The 21,829-nt window shown below is 41.4% G+C and overlaps 1 protein-coding gene across 2 annotated transcripts in view; it reads right to left on the reverse strand.

Moving 5' to 3' along the window:
* The window catches only part of ctbp2a (C-terminal binding protein 2a), an 86,565-nt gene that overhangs the window by 40,348 nt on the left and 24,388 nt on the right, over positions 1 to 21,829 (reverse strand). The window lies entirely within an intron of this gene.

The following is a 21,829-nucleotide window of genomic DNA, read 5'->3' on the forward strand; positions in this document are numbered from 1 at the left end:
GAGACTCAGTAATCTGGATTTACTCCCTTGTTATAGAGAGTAAAACACTAGTGGGGTGAATTGGTGTGCATGTGTTTCTAGAGTGGGGGATGGCGCTTAGTGATGTAGTAGCATCTGGGGCAAGTACTTTTGCCCCGCAAAACCTTTTGCTTGCTGACAAGAGCAAGAAACTTGTTCCATATAATGTCAAAATTGTAATTCCTATTTTACATTTTCAATGACTAATTAATTTCCATGTACCCAGCAGATGTTATTTTTTTTACCATTAGTAAGCTACCTTGCTTCCTAGCTAAAGGCTGAAAGAATTGTAAACATGAGGTGCAGAGGTGTCACTTTTCCTCAAACGTCACATAAGCTATTGATACAGACTATAAGTAGTCATCACATTTAATTTTTCAGAAAAAAAAAGAATGTAAAATCCTTCCACAGTTCTGCAAAACCTAAAAGCAAATTAGTTGCTGGCACAAATATCTAGTTTAATTGCTGTTGCATAAGAAGTGTAGGAAGAGATCAGAGAAGAAGATGTCTATTATATTCTGTTAGGCTTTTTTCATGCAGGATTACAGAGAAAAGATGCAGAAGATGGATTTTATTGTTCTTGCAACTATGACAGTGGAACTGTTAGACTGCTTGATGGGGGGAAAATATGAGGACAATGAAAGTAAGCTGGCGAAGAGAAGAAGTGAGAACTGACATAGGGATAAAAGCAAAACTTGATGTTTTGATGCTTTATCCTATTAAAAAGTTACACTCTGATCTACTAAGATTGTAAATAAGGAACAGCTAAAACAAATTGCATGTGCAATTAGTGCATCAGTAGAGGGTGATTTACAAAGATTGTGCATACATTTTAGAGTTGGTGAGAAAGTGCTGCACACCAATTTGTTTAAACGAGGATCTTACACGTGATACCTCCTGTTACCAGAGTTTGGGATGAGTTTTCTTTTTTTCACATTTCTAAAAAAATATTATCACTCCGAACTGTCTCATCTGAATCACATAATCTTTATTAGACACCTAGGACCATTTTGCTTTTGTTTTGTTTAATAGTTGATCCCATCTGCTATACAACAAAACAGAAGACTAAACTATTTATTTTGTCTAACAACGTTCCTTATGCATAACATCTATAAAATGTAAGAGTGCAGATTGTCCTTTTCCAGCACCACATCAGTTTAAACAGCAATAAAATACCTAGATACAGAGAGAAGGCCTTGATTTTATTACTTTAAAGCATATAACCTTGGAATATTACATAAATTTTAACTATGTGGAAAAAAGGATAACCATATTAGGGACATAAACAAAACATTGACTTACAGTTAAATGCTAGATAAAAATTAGTTCTATCTGATTAATTGATAATGTCAGTAAAAATAATTTCTTTCAGTGCTGTAGTGTTACCACGGTCCACTGGAGGGCACAGGTGTTTGTCTATTTGTTTCAAACCTGAACATAAAATAATCTGTATTTGTATTTAAAGTAAAAGTGAGAAAAAAAAGAGATACATTTACATGACTTGAAAAGGGGATTGAATCTGGTCTGGGATACACCAAGAATACAGAAAACACTTTATGTAGTTCTCTTTGTGGATATAAACCCTCAACTATATAGCGGGTTTTTAGCCTTGCTGCATGATGGAGCAGCGCAACTTCTCTGCTTCCTTGTCTGGGAACAGGTCAAAGGGGCAGCAGGCTTCCCTCTCCTCTAAAAGTTAAACTTTAATTCATTAATCGATAACTTCCAACCCTACTTCATATTCACGAGTGGTGCAGTTGGTTCCATTAATATTATTATCAGTTTTAAAGACAGACTTGTTTTTAGACACATTCTCATTTGATCAGATTATTGGGATTAAAGGTAACCAGAGCAGGGAGACAAATGACTCCCACAGCCCATCACCTCTACAATGAATACTGTGTTGCTGGACAGCACACCAGAAAAGCTATCCTGGCAGATGCCTCTTACTTCAAAATTGCAATGGAATTATTCACACGGAAGCAAGAAAATGCACTGTTGCAGGCAGTTTCAACAAAAAACATAATTGCTTGATAGAAAATATGTCTCAACTATCTTAATTTCTGACAATTCAACCATGTTCAAACCTCCATAGAAACTCTCTCTCTCTTAAATGTCCACCCACCAATAAATCTTTTTGACAACAATGACCACAGACATTTTTTTTTTAATTTACAGGTTAGATCTCACTTAAATGTGCCAGATACTGCACTTACAATCTGTTACAGGATTGATAAATAGCATTGAGGGTGTAAAGTGATACATTTGCATACCCTCATGTTCTTTTGGATATTGTGTTGATCAGCAGAATATTCATGAAGAAAAAAAAAACACCTTTGTTAAGAGATGCAAACCCCTTTGCTTACCCGGTCAGTATTTAAGCTTTCCACTTTTTTTATACACCTAATCCTTTAGTAGATTAGAGCCTTTAGTTTCACATTCATTCATGAGTTCTCGATCCTAAACCTGAACAGTTGCAAAACAAAATAAAAATTGTATTGTGCATTTACAACCCCATAATTTAAGATCCCTGCCGCCACTTACCTTTTATTACTATTATCTCATTTGCCATGTTAGTAAATAATCTGCCTCTATCCAACTTTATCTAACTTGATCATACTTTAGTAAAAAATGTGTCAGTTAGCATTATAAAACAAACAGTATGCAGATGATCATGAAGATCAAAACATCAGAAAGTTCAGGTCAAAAATGTTAATGTTAAAATATCAACATTTTATTTGTATTCCTATACGTAAAATGCTATGGTTCACTAGTCATAACAGATGGGACCGTGGATTCACCATTCCACTGTAAATCATAGTGGTAGCAGTAACTACTTAAAAATGACATTAACATTGACCAATACCAATATTAATGCTAATATATTGTGCATGTCTAGGTCACTCACATAAAAATCTGGGGCTGATTTATTCTATAGACAAAACAGCAAGTTTGAGTCATTGGATATATTATTTAAAAGGAAAAAAGACATGATATATATATATATATATATATATATATATATATATATATATATATATATATATATATATATATATATATATATATAATTTTTTTTTTTTTTTTAACCTTGTGTTAATATCCAACAGAAATGTAAAATAACATCACAAAATTGAAAAAAAGTGAGTGAGAAACATTTTTAAGGCTTTCTACAAGTCTTAATTTGAGTCTCTGTTTTCTAATTTATTGTTTAGAAATATCACAGATGATCTGTAGCTAAAATGGAAACAAAGCCGCTCTAAGTTAACAAAAAATCCATATCAAGGCCAGGGTTGGAGATCTTATTTACACTCAAACTCCTCTCATTATTTACTCTGTCCTTTTCCTCCAAATTGTCTTCTGAGAGCAGAGCACATCTCCATAAATATATCCTCAAATACAAACACAGCCAGAGGTGTGTTTGCAGATCTAATTTGCAGATCTAATACTGACAAGAATTAATAAATCTTGTGTTTTTTTCCCCCTAAAACTAGACATTTGATAATCAAATTGTTGGCTTCGTTTCCAGACATTGAACACAAAGCCACACTCTCTGTAATAGAAAGGTTTAATCGATTAATCGTTTAATCGAGAAAATATAATATTGCCCCATGGAATATTGCCATTTTCCTTTATACTGCATAACACTGGTTTATCATTTCCTGTGTCCAGTACCTTGAAAAAGTATGCATAGGTTACCCTTTTTAATTTTAAGTATTTTGTCACATAAAAGTCCTAAAATGAAATGTATGTTAGTGTGATTATTGTACGACAGAACAACAAATAGCCATGATTATTAAGTTAAAGGAAAACATGCATTTAATTTTTTCACCATAATTGCACTTGGGGAACATCCCCATCCTTCCTTGCAAAATTGCTAGATTTTTTTTTTATATCTAAACTATACAATGGTTAATGTATTTATGTACTCTTTTGTTTAAATGTACACTTTTTCAAGTCAGAAGACTTGACCAAAGTGATTCCCACTACGTTTAGCCATTCACGCACAAGGTACACTGTAGCCACAGCTGCCCTGGGGCTCACTGACAGAAGCAAGGCACCCATATAGAGGCTGCTAGTCTGACTACCATCAGCAGGCAATGTGGGTGTCTTGCCAAAGTACACATCACTGAAAGTCAGAGCTGGGGTTTGAACCCATGACACTTCGCTTGCAGGGCAAACTCCTGCATCAGATGCAACGGTTGCCCCAAAGTAGCTCCGACTGCATGTTCAGGGTCGGGTTACTGAAAGGTGAGTCTCCAACCCGATCACAAATGCCTCCTAAAGGTGTTCTTTCAGGATTGTCCTGCATTTTGTTCCATACTAATTTCTTTTAACTCCAACCAGCTTCCCTTTCCCAGAAAAAAATCCCCACAGTGAAACAATGTAATGGCGATATCATGCTGTCAGAGTGGATAGTTGTTTTTTTGTTTTTTTTTCTAATTATAGGGATCTACATTTTCTTTTAAATGCTAACTTCAGGTTTGCAGGACAGCAGGTTCAAATTAGATTTTGACTAAATCAATAATTTTCTTAAATTTTTGCCATTTTTCTTATAAGGTTTGTAGCAAAAAATCAAATTGGGTCTCTTAGTCCTTTCTTTCAACAAATGCTTTCTTTCACTTTAATAACACTAAAATTTTGGAAAGACTAATGAGGACAAACAGTTTTGCTGTCAAAAGATTTTCTTAACTGGCCTGTAAATCTCTGCAATTACTTAAACATCGTCATGGGCCTCTTAGATATGAGTCTAAGTGATGCTTTCTGTACCCAGCCTGTCATTTGAATTAGACAGCCATATTTTTGTCATCTTTGCTGCTGTAGTTGAAAATACCTTGGTTATTGTGCTTAAAATGCAACAAACTGCAAAAATTCAAGGGTAATAAATATGTTTTACACCCATGTATGTTTGAGCATATTTTCACCTTTTATAACAAAAATAGCACTCTTAATAGAATGTTTCACTCTAAGGTGTTATGCTAAACAAGCTGATTTAAACATTTTAATTTCAGCCTTATAGCCTTTTGACCCCGCTCCTCTCGCCTTCTGGCACACAAAAGACTGCAACGGCTGCGTTGATTCATTTACATCCCTTTTCATTTGCATGTGTAATCCCTCACTAAAGCCTTGGTCCTGGCCGGTCGCCCAAACATGAACAAAACTCCAAGCTAACTCAAAGTGAATGCTGGCCTTCAGCAGAAATAAAAACAACTGTCTCCTATAGTGTGACGCTTCACGTAGCAAAGGCATGACTTGAATGGTAATCACACTAAGGTATGCATGAGTGTGTGGCAGTGGGTACAAGCTGAAAATGAAATTAAAACACCAACGCCACTGCAGAGATGGATACAGTCAGATAAATAGAAGTGGCCGTTCTATAGACAGCATGTGCATTGCTGCGTATATGAACCCAGTTACAGTATTTGAACCTGAAACTGTTTCTATAGTAACAAAAAGGCTAAATAGCTGGATTTTAAATGTATTTTGTAAATTTTGCTATGCACTGAATATGTCACACAATAATTATTTTTCTTTTTTTTCAGAAACAGAATGCCACAGGCCAATTTAATACTTTATAGCTGACAAGTTCACTCCTAAATCACACTTTTTCAGGAGCTCATTTCCAACTTCTAACAACCGCTGAGTTTCATGCACAGGCCAGTTCCAACAAAGGAATGACACCGGATATATGCCGAAGAACAACAGCAGTGCTTTTCAATTATATCGGCACGATTTAATGTGATAGAATGAATTCGAACAGGATTTTTAAACAATCTTATTATCAGTGTTAAGTTAAATAAATTAAATATATTTTCTAACTAGATTTCTTTAAGAATTACCAATATTATTTTTAAGTAAGAGAAAAAGGAAAGAAACTAATAGAACAACTTCCTCTAAGTCCGAAGTTTATGCACATGATGATAGCGTTGAAGAATTTGGGCACGGCTAGGTATTAATGTCATGGGTCAGCAAGTCTGTTATTCACGATATTTAAGTAAAATGGATGTATTACTTCGCACTCAAAACTTCAGACACATCACATCCTTAAGTTAGAGCATGGATATATTCAAATAAATCAGCCAAGATCATTTTACCTTTCAAGCAAGAGGAATTGTTGCAAAATTTGTGCATTCACAAACTCCAGATAGTATATCTTGCTACAAGTCAATAAATGCATTAGCCTCGAATACAGATATGGTTTTAACCAATGAAATGCAGTGACGTGTATGACGTCGACCAGAAAACCAAATGTGAGATAGCCTGGCCAAGTGGCTGAAGAAGGCAGTAGGCAGATGTCCATTGTAGCAGGTGGTTTATTTTCATTGAAAAAAACAAGGGTGCAAAAAAAGTATTTACAAAAGAAAATTTCCCAAAGAAATAGCTTAGAGGTTTAACATGGCTCAACAGAACATTAACTGAACTTAAATCAACCATAATTAACGTCAAGTGCACCCAGCTACACTGACCCTCCTCTACGCTGTCGTCTGCTGGGCCCCTGGCAGCTCAGAGCAGGACAGAAAGACACTGAATAAGCTGGTGAGGAAGGCCACTTCTGTCCTGGGCTGCCCTCTGGACTCGGTGGAGGAAGTGGCTGAAAGGAGGATGCTGTCCAAACTCACATCCATCATGGACAACACCTCTCACCCCCTGCACCAGACTGTAGAGGAGCTGAGCATCTCCTTTAGTCAGAGACTTAGACACCCTGTCTGTAAGAAGGAGCGCTACCGCAGGTCATTCATTCCTGCTGCCACCAGACTCTATAATAATGCACTATAACCACAATAACTCCTGTAAAAACCACTGTGCAGCTTTATTATAGTTTTTTATTTACAGTATTGACTGTGCAATATCCTGTGCAATATGCTGAATGTGCAATATTTCTCCACCTGTATATAAGCCATCCGGATTGTACATATTTTTATTTCTTATTTTTTTATTTCTTATTTTTATTTTGTTTTTCATTGTGTGCGATACAGGTACACTTGCACCTTAATCCTATTTATCTTGATATACTGTATATACCTGGATATACTATATATATATTGCTTATTCTTTGTAGCGGAGGCTCAAAGTTATTAGACTGGCTTCTCTGATTTGTAATCACGAAGTGTGCGTCTGTCAGAACGCACTAAGTTCCCCCAAGACTTATAAAAGACGAAGGAGACAGTCAGTCCTTTTATGGCACTTTAATCCAGTGTGGTTCTGGAAAATAATAATAATTTGATTGTTTAAACAATCAACAACAAATAATAACAATTATTAATATGCCTAACAATAGTACACAAATGAAATAACAATTATATATGTCCGACACTAACAACAAAGAAAATGTTCAGTAGCATAAATATAACATAAATTCCCATTTAAACCATCTGAGGTAACTAGCAATTAGCACTGCTAGCAATATGAACTGTAGCACCAGATATAACTCAACCAGCCGGCCTAACAGATTAAACATAAAACAGCAATAATTTCGTCCAGCAAAAACAATATAACTTACGTTTCTCTGGACGCACACTGAACCACAAGCTTCAGAGGGACGGATACAACGTTATAAACACAACCTGTAACTTGTAATACACTCAAATCACCGTCGTCAGTCTCTTCTTCTCTTGGCTAGTAGTGGCACCCAGCTCGATAGAGCGCGCGTGCGCCCCCTAGTGGCCGAATCGGCCCAAATCCCCAGCTAAGGCATGCAGCCTTCAGAACAGCCGCCCCCAAATTTGCACCAGCAAATTTGTCGTACCCAGTCTATCACTGTTCATTCTCCTATGGTATAGCAGGGAGTCTAATAAGACGGCTCACAGGTCGGACATAGGTGCGGTCCCGAACTTCAACCTCTGCTGTACGAATCAGACCATCGGCCCCAGGGAACACCTGCTTGATTTTCCCAACAGGCCATGATGCTCTGGGCAGTTGAGGGTCGACGATCATCACAACTGTGTCCAGCTGAAGAGGGGATGTGTCCGACTGCCACTTGGACCGGGTTTGTAGTGTGGGCAGGTAGTGGCGTAGGAACCGCACCCAAAACCGATCTGAAAGCACCGGACAGGCTCTCCATTGCCGTCGGCTGAGCTGCTCTGAGTCGTGGTATACTGCCTGAGGTAGGGAGGGGTCTGGCCGCCCCATCAGCAACAGATTAGGGGTCACCGGGTCCAAATCAGCTATGTCAGATGACATGTAACCAAGGGGTTTGGAATTGAGGATACCCTCAATTTCAACCAGGATGGTGGTAAGCATTTCTCCACTGACAATTTGTGAGCCCAGGGTAGCAGTTAGAGCAGCCTTGATGGATCTGATTTCCCGCTCCCAGGAGCCACCATGGTGAGGGGCACTAGGTGGGTTGAAACGGAACTTGATCTGGTACTCCGCCAGCTTTGCTTGGAGAGAAGGATGGAGGGCTTGGAAGGCTTCTTGTAATTCTCTATCTCCACCTCTGAAATTGGTGCCCTGATCCGAGAGCAGCTCTGTTGGTTTCCCCCGGCGGGATATGAACCTCCTTAAGGCCATCAGGAAGGAGTCTGTGGTGATGGTGGACAGCACCTCAATATGGATAGCTCTTGTTGTGAGGCATTTAAAGAGCAAGCCCCAGCGTTTCTCATTCCGTCGGCCGACTTTAATCTGCATCGGACCAAAACACTCAATCCCTGTAGAGTAGAAGGCTTGTTGGTGTAGCCTGAGTCGTGCGGGGGTTAAGTCTGCCATTTTGGGGTTGACAGGTTGGGCTCTCCATCTCTGACACTCAGGGCATGAGCGCTGTTCTCTTCTTATAGCCTCACGGCCACGAAGGATCCAGAATTTTCTCCTCAACTCTGCAAAGAGTCGCTCTGCACCAGGATGTTTCAGATCATGGTCAACCTGTCGGATGAGCAGCTTAGTCACAGCATGTCTCGGGTCAAGGACTATAGGATGAACAACATCATCCTCCAATTCCTGACAACGCCTCAGGCGACCTCCAACCCGTATCAGCTGGACTAATGCATCATATTCTGGAGCCAGCGTGATTAAGCAGCTGGAGGAGGGGACTTGTTTCCCAGCTTGTAGACACTGGACTTCTTCAGGAAAGCTGTCTCTTTGAGCGGACCGCAGGATGCTGAGTTCCGCTTCCTTGAACTCCTCTGCTGTAGGAGTCCCTTTAGCATCAGCTGCCGCCCCGTGAAGGTACGCCGCGGTGGCTTTCACCAGTTCTCTGAAGTTGCTAAACTGCTGAGCATCAGGTATGGACTGGTGGGTGCTGGTTACTGTGCTAACCAGGCAGGTCATGGACCTTCGCAACTCTTCTGTGATGTCTTCACGCATTGCAACTGGGTGCGCTGGCCACTGGTCAGGTGGCTGCCGCAGGAACAGGGGTCCATAAAGCCAACGATTCTCACCTAAGAGGTCTTTCAGTGACTTTCCCCGGGTGAGGTCATCCGCTGGGTTTTCTGACGTCTCCACGTAGCGCCAAGCATGTCTATCAGTCAGCTCTTGAATTTCTGCGATACGGGTTCCCGCAAACACCTTAAAGCGGCAAGAGTCCGACTTGATCCAAGAAAGAACAGTTGTGGAGTCTGTCCACATCGCCACTCTGGATATCTCCAAGGTAAGCTCTTTGGTTAGCACGTTGGTGAGCTGTGCACCCGTAAGTGCAGCACACAGCTCCAACCGTGGCATGGATAGCTGGCGCTTGGGGGCCACTCGGGACCGAGCTGTCAGGAAAGCCACCTCCACATGATCCTCTGCGTCTTCTGTGCGTAGATATCCAACACTGCCATACGCACGTTGAGACGCATCACAGAAAATGTGGACCTCTCGCTTGTAGGCTGAATGGTCCATGGCAAGACTAACATAGCAGCAAGGCATACTAATGTGGTCCAGGTACTGTAACTCGTTCTCCCAATTTGGCATGCTGTGAACAACTCGCCGGGCAACAGAGGGTCGTCCCATTCCCGCTTCTTCTCCCACAACTGCTGAACAAGCACCTTGGCCCGCGTAGTATATGGTGTGAGAAACCCTATGGGATTGTATTGGCTGGCTAATACTTTGTAGATGTGCCGCATGGTGACAGGGGAGCTCTCCAGCAGCCGTGATTTATACCGCAGCACATCTGAGTGGCATAACCAACGCAGCCCCAGGGCAGGTTCCTGCAGATCGATGTCGGTGTGATTTAGCAACTGTTCACTACTCTCTGACCTGATCTCCTTAGGCAGGTGACCAATGACTTCTGGCATGCTGCTGGCCCACTGTCGCAGCTCAAAGCCTCCCTCCAGTAACAACCCTCTCAGCTGGTCTGCAAAATCTCTGGCTATGTCTGGGGTAGGGAAGCTCTGTAGCCAGTTGTCCACATAGAAGTGGTTCTCAATGCACCCACGCACTGCATCGCCAGGGTGGGTGTGATCATGTACATGCCGCTGTAGTGCGTATATGGCGCAGCATGGGGAACAAGTAGTCCCGAATGGAAGGACTTGCCACTCGTACACTCTAGGTGGGGAGTCTCTCTGTAGATCACGCCAGATGAAGCGCAGCAGAGGGCGGTCCTCAGGCAGCAACCTCACTTGGTGGAACATTCCCTTTATGTCACTGCTAACAGCAACGGAATGTTCCCTGAACCGCAGTAGGACACCCAGGAGGGATGCTCCCAGGTTTGGGCCGGACAGCAGTAGCTCGTTAAGGTTCTGATCCCTATAGGTATAGGAACAGTTGAAAACGATCCGATTCTTCCCATTGTGGGTCACCAGGTGATGGGGAATAAACCACGACTCCTCTGAAGTCTTCAGCAGCTCCCGGCTAACTTCTGAGACATAGTCTGCTTTCTTCAGCTTCACAATCTCTGCCTGATATGCCTCTGCCTTCACTGAGTCTCTGCTAAGGCGCTTCTCTGTGCTACGTAAGCTGGAGAGTACCGCTTCAGGCTGGGCCATTAATAAAGGCATGTTACTCACCCGCAATAGTGGGGTGGCATATCTGAGGACCCCATCCACCTCCACTCTTCTAGTCTTTGCCTCTAAAAGACTCATGGCCTCTTGGTCTCTCCGTGATCTAGTCACCAGCTTCTCATTTCTTTATGGCAGGGTGTCCAGTTGCCAGAGCTTCTCTACTTGGTTGAAGAGTTCGGCTGCCGGGGAGATGGTGGACGTGAACAAACACTGTGGTGGGCGGTTACCTTGTTGGAGGGAATTGACTGGCCCTTGCAGTGCCCAGAGCCTGGTCTTTACTGCAGCTGGGCCCCCAGGTGGGCCGAGACGTACAGGTTGAATTGGGGTCACCAAGTGCGGACAGTCAGATCCTATCAACAGAAGTGGGTGAACCGCTGTGAACGTCTGCAGGGGGAGCTTCCTGAGGTGCTTATATTTGCGTTGAAGTCTCTCTACTGGGTAGGAGTGTTTGCAAGGCTTAATCCATCTGCAGTAAAGGCACTCTCAATTGAAAATGTCTTTCTTGGTTGACCGGTTGGAGAGATTTTGAATGTTACAGATGAGCCATGTAGTGTTTTCACATCCTTCCGAACTGTTCTCAGGGTGAGGCTCTCTGGAGTTCCCTGAAGCTGCAACCTCTGAACGGCCTCCTGGAGGATGATTGTCCTCTCTGAGCCATCATCTAATATGGCATATGTCTCCAAAGTGTGGTCACCATTGCGCAGTAGCACCTTACTGACCTTTAGAAGGACTTGATTGCAGCCAGCACGGCGATCCAGGTACAGAACATCTGTGGTTGACTGCAGCTCTGCACCAGTGCCGTTCCCTGGTGTGGTCTCATTTCTGCTGGACCGAAGATTAACCTCATGCAAAGCCTCAAGGTGCTTCCCCTCACACGTCTTGCATAGGACTCTCAACCTGCACTGGGCGGCCTGATGGTGTCGGCCACAACGCCAGCAACGATTGTTGGACTTCACCCAGGTCATCTTCTGCTCCTTGGTTAACTGTTTAAAGTTCAAGCACTGGTCCAGGAAGTGCTGCACGTTACTGCAGTAGGGGCAGTAAGCTTTGGGTTTCTCCGGAGGCCCTTGATGATCCGAGACATCAGCTTGACCCGCTTGGGGGGTTGTGTCATGGGCGGTGCCATGCAGCACGTTCATGGTCTTCCTAGTGGCTTTCTGGTCCTTATCATGCTCCTTCTTTGTCCATTTTTTTCCTCTCTGGACTTCCTCTATTTTGTCGAACCGGTCTCCATCCTCCTGGATTTCCAGCTCATATTCAAGCCACTCCGCAAAGTCCATTAAAGATGGGATTCCTGCCTTCCAGGAATGAAGGTGGCGCCGGAAGGTGGCTCGGAGATCCTGGGGAAGCTTCCTCATTAATCTGGCCACATGAGACCCACAGCTTAACTCTATGTGCCCATCTTCACCAAGCTGCTCCAACATTCCGACCAAAGCTCGGACTCTCAGAGCAAACCTCCTGAATGCTATGGCGTCGCCAGCTCGGATGGCAGGCTCTTCCATTAGCTCTGCGATCCTCTGTAGAGACAGCTGGTGGGGCTGACCATAGTGTTTGGTCAGGGAAGCCATAGTGTCGGAGTAGGGGAATAAGGAGTTACTATAAGAATCAGCTATCAGTAGAGCTTCTTCAAACTTGAGGTGGTCACAGAGCACTTGGTACTTGAACATCTCTGTCGCGTCAGCAGGAAGAATATTATCAAGTGCAAGCTTTAGTCTGGAAAACTCTCTGGGGTCACCTCGTGTGAACTTAGGAATTGATGGCGCTGGGCCCCTGTAGGTCTTCTCGTTGCTGTTCGGCAGTGGCCCTGCAGAGGTTAGCCGTTGTGGGGGTCTCGGTGGTGCAACTGATGGCGGCACACTGTGATATTGTGGTTCTGACAGCATAGATGGGGCTGGTGACAGTTGTGCTTCCAACTGCTGCAGGCGTTCTCTAAGGTTCTCCACGACATCAGCAGGTTGCCCTACCGGTGTAGGCTGGTCTCTTGGTGGCTCATAATCATCCTCATTGAAGGCTACTGGTGGGGGGAGGCGGCGGCCAATCATGGTCGGCTGTATTCCTGTCCGGTACTGCGGGCAGACGGTGCAGCTCCCTTACTGGTGGCGGTGGTGCGGCCTGGCTGAGAGGTGGTGGCATCTGCTGGCCGACCCGGTCTCCTAATGGTGGATGAGTTGTTTCAGGCAGTGAATGTAGCATGGGATGTTGTGATGGTGAGGACCTGGTGCTATCTTGTCTGGCAGGGGAGTGACTCTGTTGTTGATGGTACAGTTGTGTAGTCTGTGAACTGCGAGGTGCTGCATCACTCCTATCCATCTGCTGTCTCATGTCCATCACCATCAGCTGCAACCTTTTGTTTTCCTCTTGTATTTGCTGCAACACATCCATTATTACAGATGGGCCCTGGTATGGCCATGGCGTACTCACATACGCAGGTGCTGCGGCTCCAATTAGTCTGGGGGATGTCTCTATGAACTCAGCAGGAGTACGCTGAAGCGAGCGCTGGGTGAGGGGTGTCATCTCGGCAATTCCCTCTCTTCCTCTGCTCCAGTCAGTCTCCTCTAACGCAGCAGAGACACGGGCTGGGTAGCTCGCAGGTTGTGGGAGGGTGTACCCTTCATAATCGTCCATCCATCTGGGTTGGGTCGTTCGCCGACGTGGACGTACGTCTTCACTTGGGGGAACCTGAGCCATTTTCACTTCGTAATTACCTTATCCGGCTCGAAGGACCATATGTAGCGGAGGCTCGAAGTTATTAGACTGGCTTCTCTGATTTGTAATCACGAAGTGTGCGTCTGTCAGAACGCACTAAGTTCCCCCAAGACTTATAAAAGACGAAGGAGACAGTCAGTCCTTTTATGGCACTTTAATCCAGTGTGGTTCTGGAAAATAATAATAATTTGATTGTTTAAACAATCAACAACAAATAATAACAATTATTAATATGCCTAACAATAGTACACAAATGAAATAACAATTATATATGTCCGACACTAACAACAAAGAAAATGTTCAGTAGCATAAATATAACATAAATTCCCATTTAAACCATCTGAGGTAACTAGCAATTAGCACTGCTAGCAATATGAACTGTAGCACAAGATATAACTCAACCAGCCGGCCTAACAGATTAAACATAAAACAGCAATAATTTCGTCCAACAAAAACAATATAACTTACGTTTCTCTGGATGCACACTGAACCACAAGCTTCAGAGGGACGGATACAACGTTATAAACACAACCTGTAACTTGTAATACACTCAAATCACCGTCGTCAGTCTCTTCTTCTCTTGGCTAGTAGTGGCACCCAGCTCGATAGAGCGCGCGTGCGCCCCCTAGTGGCCGAATCGGCCCAAATCCCCAGCTAAGGCATGCAGCCTTCAGAACACTCTTAATGCACCTTTTTCCTCCCTGTTTGCACCTTCTGTAACTTCTATGCCAATATGTGATGAGTGAATTTCTCCGTTGTGAGATCAATAAAGCTCATCTAATCTAATCTAATCTAATCTAATTTAATCTAATCTAATCTAAAGCCAGGCTGAAGCTAAACAAACATGGCTGTGTCGATGGTACTACCTGTAGACTCCGCAACAAAGTCTGTTTTAGCTGGAATAACCTTTATTTCTTTTCCAAAAAGAAAAAAGAAAAATTACTTTATTTGGACCTTTGTGGATGGAAAAGATGTTTGCTCGTTCCCCCAGACCGGATTTGTTTGAGTTTGATTTATCAGTTAACTCCGCTAGGTGTGAAACAAATCAAGAATTTGATATGTCACAGCTGCTACTACTGCTGTGATTGGCTAAAAGCTTGACATGAGAGGTAGGGGCCACTTTATTTATCCCATCAGCTTGTACTGAATGTCCCTCCCTTTAGTGAACACTTAACAAGAAGCTTTCCAGATGGACACTGTGTAGAATTCAAATGGAGCTACAAGCATCAATCTGGCATATGCCAGGTCAAAGATAATTGTCCATCAGACTGTTGCAACCTTGATTACAGTTTTGAATGCAATCTTTATCTCTGCAAAAATGTTTTACACCCATCTAAAGGTCCAGGCATCTTACTTTCCTGAGGAAAAGTGAAAAGCTCTTAAAAGATACCACAAATGTTTGACCAATTACTTTTCTTATTTCAACTGGAATAAAAAAGAAAAAGTTTAACCTTATTTAATAAGAGGTGGTGATGAATAATGGTTGGGTTTGTTGATACAGTGTATGTAAACATCTGGTTTCCTTTGTAACAGAGCATTTCTTCCTCTGCTTCTCTAGATTATTATTTCCTTTATGGTTTTCTCTTGAAGCCTGTAAGGGAAGCTGTGGGTTTTCAGGGGAGGTTGGAACAAGCTTATAGGTGAGGAGTGGTTTCATGGGAGGGGAGAGACTGATCCAAGCTGCGCTCCGATGACTTCATACCATAGCTGGATGCCAGAACATGAGAGAGAAAATAGGAGATGAAGCGAAGAAAAGATGACATCAGGAACAGCTTTCCATCTCTATCTCCCTCAGTTTCCCCTCATCGCTGCCCTGTTTAATAACTCTACAGGAAAATAGTTGTCCTGTTTTATTGAAGTGTGCCATTTCAACAATAATTGCTTGTGGAAAAAAATGTTCTTAGTTTAAATGACAAAAAAAAACAATGCACAATCAGCCAATGCCACATCACTGTAATCCATGCAACATTTGAACTCCTCATGACAGATTCCACTACCCCACCTTGTGGTCTCTCCATCCAATCACAAACACACAGGACGATGAGAGCGATGGTGACTGCGACCTACTTCACGTCACAGGACCTCTCACACTCCATCCCTGCCTGGATCACTCAGTTAGCTTTGGCTAAAAGGCAACAACTTTGCATCGCCGCTCGAGCCAAAATACATGCTGGGTACACAGATGGAGCGGACAGAAGGAGAAGCAGGCCGATAGAGAGTCGCAGGGAAGGGGGGTGGGGGTTAAGGGAGATGAGAACTCAGGTTGGGAGCAGATGTTTGTCACATTCACCTTATTGTTGTTACACTCTTGCAGGCACTTTAATTACACAGAAGAAGCAGCAGCTCTGTGTATGTTCTAGAAGGAGCAATTAAAACTGAAAAGTCCAATTTTTGGGAAGAATTTTCTAAAACTTTGATCATTAAAAAAGAGTTTACATATTGTTTATCATCGGTAGGATTAAGTCATTTTTGCCACATGCTCTAGCAAATCTCTAATTGTTCTTCATTTATACATACATTTTTTTTATTCCTGTAACTTTTAATGCAAAGATAAATAAGGGAAATAAAAGCTGAAAAAATCTTTGCATAAATATGTACATAATAAAACTAACAATTTGTTGAACTGCATTTTGAATTCAGTGTTCAGCCTATTTTGGTAGTCCATAAGTGATCCTTTAATGCTGTAACAGCATCTGCAAAGGATCTCCAAATCTATTAAATTGGGATCATATCTCCCTTGTGAACCAGAATTCTATCATTTTAGATTTATATTTGAACTCCAGTTAAGCCATCCCCAACCTTCAAATTTTTTCAAGCAAATTTACTACTTACTAGTTTTTTATTTCTTCAAATTTACTTATACTTAAAATGAAGCAATAATGTTCAGTCTTCTTTCAGATACTTGAAGGGTTTGAATAAAAACTACAGTTGCAAAATATATCAAATGTCAGTCATCATCCCAATATCAATGTTCATTACATTGCAAATGTCAGATTTTTATTGCAGTACTTGTCAGCATATTTTACTTTAAAATAGTCATCTTTTGGAAATCTGACGTGTTTTATGTGAAAATGCGAATGTTGTTGTTAGCACCTCAATTAAAACCTGCTGGAAAATCAGGAGTGGCTTGTTTTTTTTTTTTTCTTGTGGGCTCTTTGTTCAAACCAGAAAAGCCATAAGAAAGAGCTCTCCACAAAGCGCAATTTGGTTCTCCTCCAGTATTTACGTCATTCTCGAAAGGGTTCTAACATTTGCCCGCCTTGCTATCAGCACTCCCACCGAAAGGAGTCAATCCAACAATCAGAGACTTACAGTTGGTGCTACTGCTTGTGTAATTTCTTACCTAGTGAGTAAAAGACATGGAAACAATGGTGAAAGAACCATGGAAAAATGCTAATGCTGCGAGCAATAGATCCACTGAAACGTGCATACACACAAGCGAAATGATTCTGCCTCCCCTGATGAGAAAATGGGTATTAGAATTGAGCTCTGCATATATTTTTCTTCCAAAAAATAATTAAACATGAATTTAAAGACTATTACAGAAGTCTTGTAGCCTTTATGTAAAATACTAGATTATGAGTCCATTAAATCAGTGATCTTAAACGCGAAGGTTAAGCCCTGTTGGGTCTCTGTTCGGGGGTTGTGAATCACAAACAGTTCAAGCAACATAGTTACCGGTATATCTGTAATATTGCCTAAACCAGAGAAAAATACTTTAATGCATTACCTTTTCTAAAGCACCAAAGGTTTGCACCAGTCAACTGGGTGTATGGATGTATTTTTATTGATTATTGAATTAATCTAAAGCTGTTTGATCCCATTGATTGATTACAAATTAATTGATAATCTGCCTTTTTTTTTTTAAACGCTGAATTTTCAGGATCTTTAACAACCATGAAGAGCGTGTCTCTTTTAATATGCTTAATGACAAAAGAAAACAAACAAAATGTACATCCTTCATTGTGCTAGCTCTACTTATTCTACCCAGGACAAGGCCCAGGATATGCTGATGGGATATGTTTCTCAGCATGCCTGGAAACAAGTCGGGTTTACCCCTTATTCTCAAAGATGAGAAGGGGTCCCAGACAAGAAATAAATATAAAACCTGTGTCTTAAATGCTGTACAGTACACTAAGTTTCTGTGTATTGGTGATATATTTAGATGGAATCCAACAGCTTTTTTACTGTTCATAATGGATGTATATTTTTTGCGACAGAGCTATAGAAACTCAAGAATAGTGGGATGATGGAAAATATATGATATTTACAAATGTTTTGATCTTATCATCTTGAACAGATGTCTGCCTCACATGAGGAAAGGTAACCACAGAGCATGATGCTGCAGCCACCGTGTTAAGTCTTGTCATTTTTTTTCATAGTTCAATGTTTTTAAACCAAATTTATCTTTTGGAATTAAAGTATAAAAATTATTTAGCAACATAATTATATTACAATCTTATTATATAATTAATCTTAGTGCATATGTTTTATATGGAGAGAAAGGCTTCTTTTATTTAACCCCATTCTTTCTTCCATGGATAAAGGTGCCAGTTGTCAAATGCAGAAAATTGATGCAACTGGAGTGAATTAGTCAGAATTTTCAGTTTTCACGTCAGCCTCATGAAAGCTTCACAGACTACAGTAGTTTCTGGAATTATCTACTTTACATAGAGGCTTTCATTCCATTGTTTTTCTAATAACTGATAAAGGGTTTAACTGTTTCATGCTTTAGGCCTACATATAGAAATACTGTTAATAAAGATTGTTTTATATACCTTTCTCCAGACTGAGAACTTTAAACACTTTGATCCTTTATAATCTCTATCCAAACTATGACTTTAAATAAATCATTAGCAAATCCTTAAAAAAAAGGTTATCTAAAAGGACTTTAGATAACCTAAAGTTACAGTTAATCAAATTCCCATCATTAATTACAGATGTACCTACAAAGACTAAAGGCTGGAATTAAATTAAAATATACTTTGAGTGTGTATAAATATTTAATATATAATCCCAGTAGCTTTAGTTCCTACATATCTGACATGTACCAATTTGTTTCAGTCAAATCAGACGGGATAAATGTCACAGAAGATCTAAAACATGACCTTTGACGGATGGTTTTTAAATTTCTAGTTTGTTTACTGTTTTATTTTTATTTTTTTTTTACAGAAAAGATAATTAAATTTTTCTTTAGAAAGTAAAACTTTTAGAAGAAATTAATAAAGATCTTGTTATGCGTAGTAAATGTTATTTTCCCCGAAGGAAAAAATAGGTTGTTTTTCGCCGCTTAAACATATCACAAGACATGCGGGGCCCAAGTTTTACTTAAAAACTATTTTCCCATGGAAAGCACCAATTTGTTTCATAATTATCTTATAATGCAATATATTTCCACTGAAACACAATCTGGATCCAGTTTAACATATCTTTTCTTCTTCCTTTACTTCCGAAAACAGTTTATGAGAATCCAGTGTTCTTTTTTTTTTTTTTCTTGCTCCAAACTAAAGTGAATCCCATCAAATTTAGTTTTCTAATTTGCACCAGTAAAATTTACATTCCAGCACCGTGACTACACTTGATGTGGGTAAACAACCACAACGTATCGGGCATGTCGAATGCGATAGGTCTCACACAGGCATTCCTGCAAGCCACTCCTCACAGAGATGTAATCAATGAACGCCGTTGGGAACCAGCTATTGGATTGACACAGTTATCCTTAGAAGATAAATGGAAATTAGGGGGAAGCTGCTCTCGCAGTCGCATCGACTTCAAACCATGACTGCGGCGCAATCATAGTCACTCCATAACGCTGTTGTCTTTGTCGATACACATGGTATGAACTTTGATTTGTATTTCACGCCTCGGTCCCAACAGCCTGTTTATAGATAATAGTGGGTGGCTTTGACATTATGGTGCAGAACACCCTATGCCTTTGGTTCTAAAATAACCCTTTTTATATGACTGAGTGGATTTAATGCTACTGTGAAAACGGCGTGATTCACCACCCTCTGATCTTTAAACTTCACTGATGTGAACCACCCTCTTTTACACATTTTTAAGAGCAGCTGTAGTGACTAACTGCGCCAGAAGAAGAAGAAGAAAAAAATATCCCCTTTCTCTTTAAGAAGGGACTTCAGTGTTGATATGAGAGATGGACTGCATAGAAGATGTCAGTGGCAGCGAGGGTTTAACATATTTCTTAGGCATCATACAAACATCTCTACTGCATTAAAAAACAGAGGGAAAATATGTCTCCAGGGAAGCAAAGGGCTGGTGGTTTGGAGAGTTTAAGATGCCACATGTGGATCTCATTCAGAGGATGGAAACAGCAGCATCACCACTCTATTTAGGAATCTATAAAATTGTTTCAGTGGGATTTTTCTCAGAAATGAACAAAGTGGAGTGATGTTATTTGACACTCTCAAGCTAAATTGCTTGAAGAACATTAATCCTTCTGAGAAAATTCACTTAAATTGAAACCGGCTCACTGTAAAATCAGAAATTATGAAAAATCCAATAAAACATTACCATGGTAACTGACAGCATATGATGCATTGGGCACAAAGGCAAGAAGCTGCTATGGACTATCTAATATAGCTGCCTTTGTAATGATAATTCCCCTTAATGTTCACAAAAGTTGGTTTTGACTATTCAGGACGACATGGAAATCTAAAGAAAAGTAAAAAAAAAACTTCTCTTACTATCTTTGGAGGACCTTTCTCTTGAATTCCTTTAATTTCTACAGCCTAACTGTGACACTTAACCTAAACCTTACCTTTACAAGTTCTTATCTAACTCTAACCTTTCACACCTTAGTCCTAAATGTGACCCCTGACCCTAAAACTGCAATTCCCAATGTGGGGTCCAGGATTGGATTGAGATGGACCTTGACCTCTACTGCCCTGCTCCTACAGAGTCCCACACCGTGCTCTAAGCGAAAAGCAGCCGAGAAAGCAGCCATTACGCTTAATAAACAGTCTGTCTAAGATCCTACCCTCACCTAGGGTCATGAAATCTGGATCATGATTGAAAAAAACAAGATCTCAGATACAAGCTGCTGAAATAAGCTTTCTCTTCCGAGTAGTGATAGGGTGAGGAGTTCACTCATTCAAGAGAGTAGAGAGTCTTTTCGTTCACATCAGGAGGAGTCTAGCAGAGGCTCTGAATTGCTCTTTTAAAAAAAAAAGGTAAATAAGGAAACAATGAATCTATGTAGGCTCTGCGGTGAATCACGATAAAATGAATGTATCTTTTGATAGCACTAAAATACATATACATACTGTTTATACACACATATATACATATATACATCCATATACAACTGTTTTCTCACCCCACGTGGGGTGGTATGTGTCATCCTCAAGCTCGGGTCCTCAACCAGAGGCCTGGGAGTTTGAGGGTTCTGCACAGTATCTTAGCTGTTCCTAGGACTGCACTTTTCTGGACAGAGACCTCTGATGTTTTACCTGGAATCTGCTTTAGCCACTCTCCCAGTTTGGGGGTCACAGCCCCCAGTGCTCCAATTACCACTGGGACCACTGCTGCTCTTACTTTCCACGTCTTTTCTAGCTCCTCTTTCAGCCCTTGGTATTTCTCAAGCTTCTCGGGTTCTTTCTTCTTGATGTTGCTGTCGCTTGGGATTGCCACATCTATCACTACTGCCTTCTTCTGCTGTTTGTCGATCAACACAATGTCTGGTTGGTTAGCCATCACCTGTTTGTCAGTCTGGATCTTGAAGTCCCATAGGATCTTAGCTTGGTCATTCTCAAATATTTTAGGAGGTGTCTTCCATTTTGACCTTGGGACTTCCAGCCCATACTCATGGCAGATGTTCCTGTACACTATGACAGCTACCTGGTTGTGGCGTTCCATGTATGCACTTCCTGCCTGCATTTTACACCCTGCTGTTATGTGCTGTATTGTTTCAGAGGCATCTTTGCACAGTCTGCATCGGGGGTCCTGCCTGGTGTGGTAGACCCCGGCCTGTATTAATCTTGTACTGAGTGCCTGTTCTTGTGCTGCCATGATTAGTGTCTCTGTGCTGTCCTTCAGTCCAGCCATTTCCAGCCACTGGTAGGATGTTTTGATATCAGCCACTTCTTCTATTTGTCTGTGGTACACACCGTGCAGCGGCTTGTCCCTCCATGATGGTTCTACTTCATCTTCCTTGTCCTCACTTTCAGTTT

Source organism: Cyprinodon tularosa, unplaced genomic scaffold (genome assembly GCF_016077235.1).
Source record: "Cyprinodon tularosa strain WSP-4 unplaced genomic scaffold, ASM1607723v1 ctg210, whole genome shotgun sequence".
NCBI lineage: Eukaryota > Metazoa > Chordata > Actinopteri > Cyprinodontiformes > Cyprinodontidae > Cyprinodon > Cyprinodon tularosa.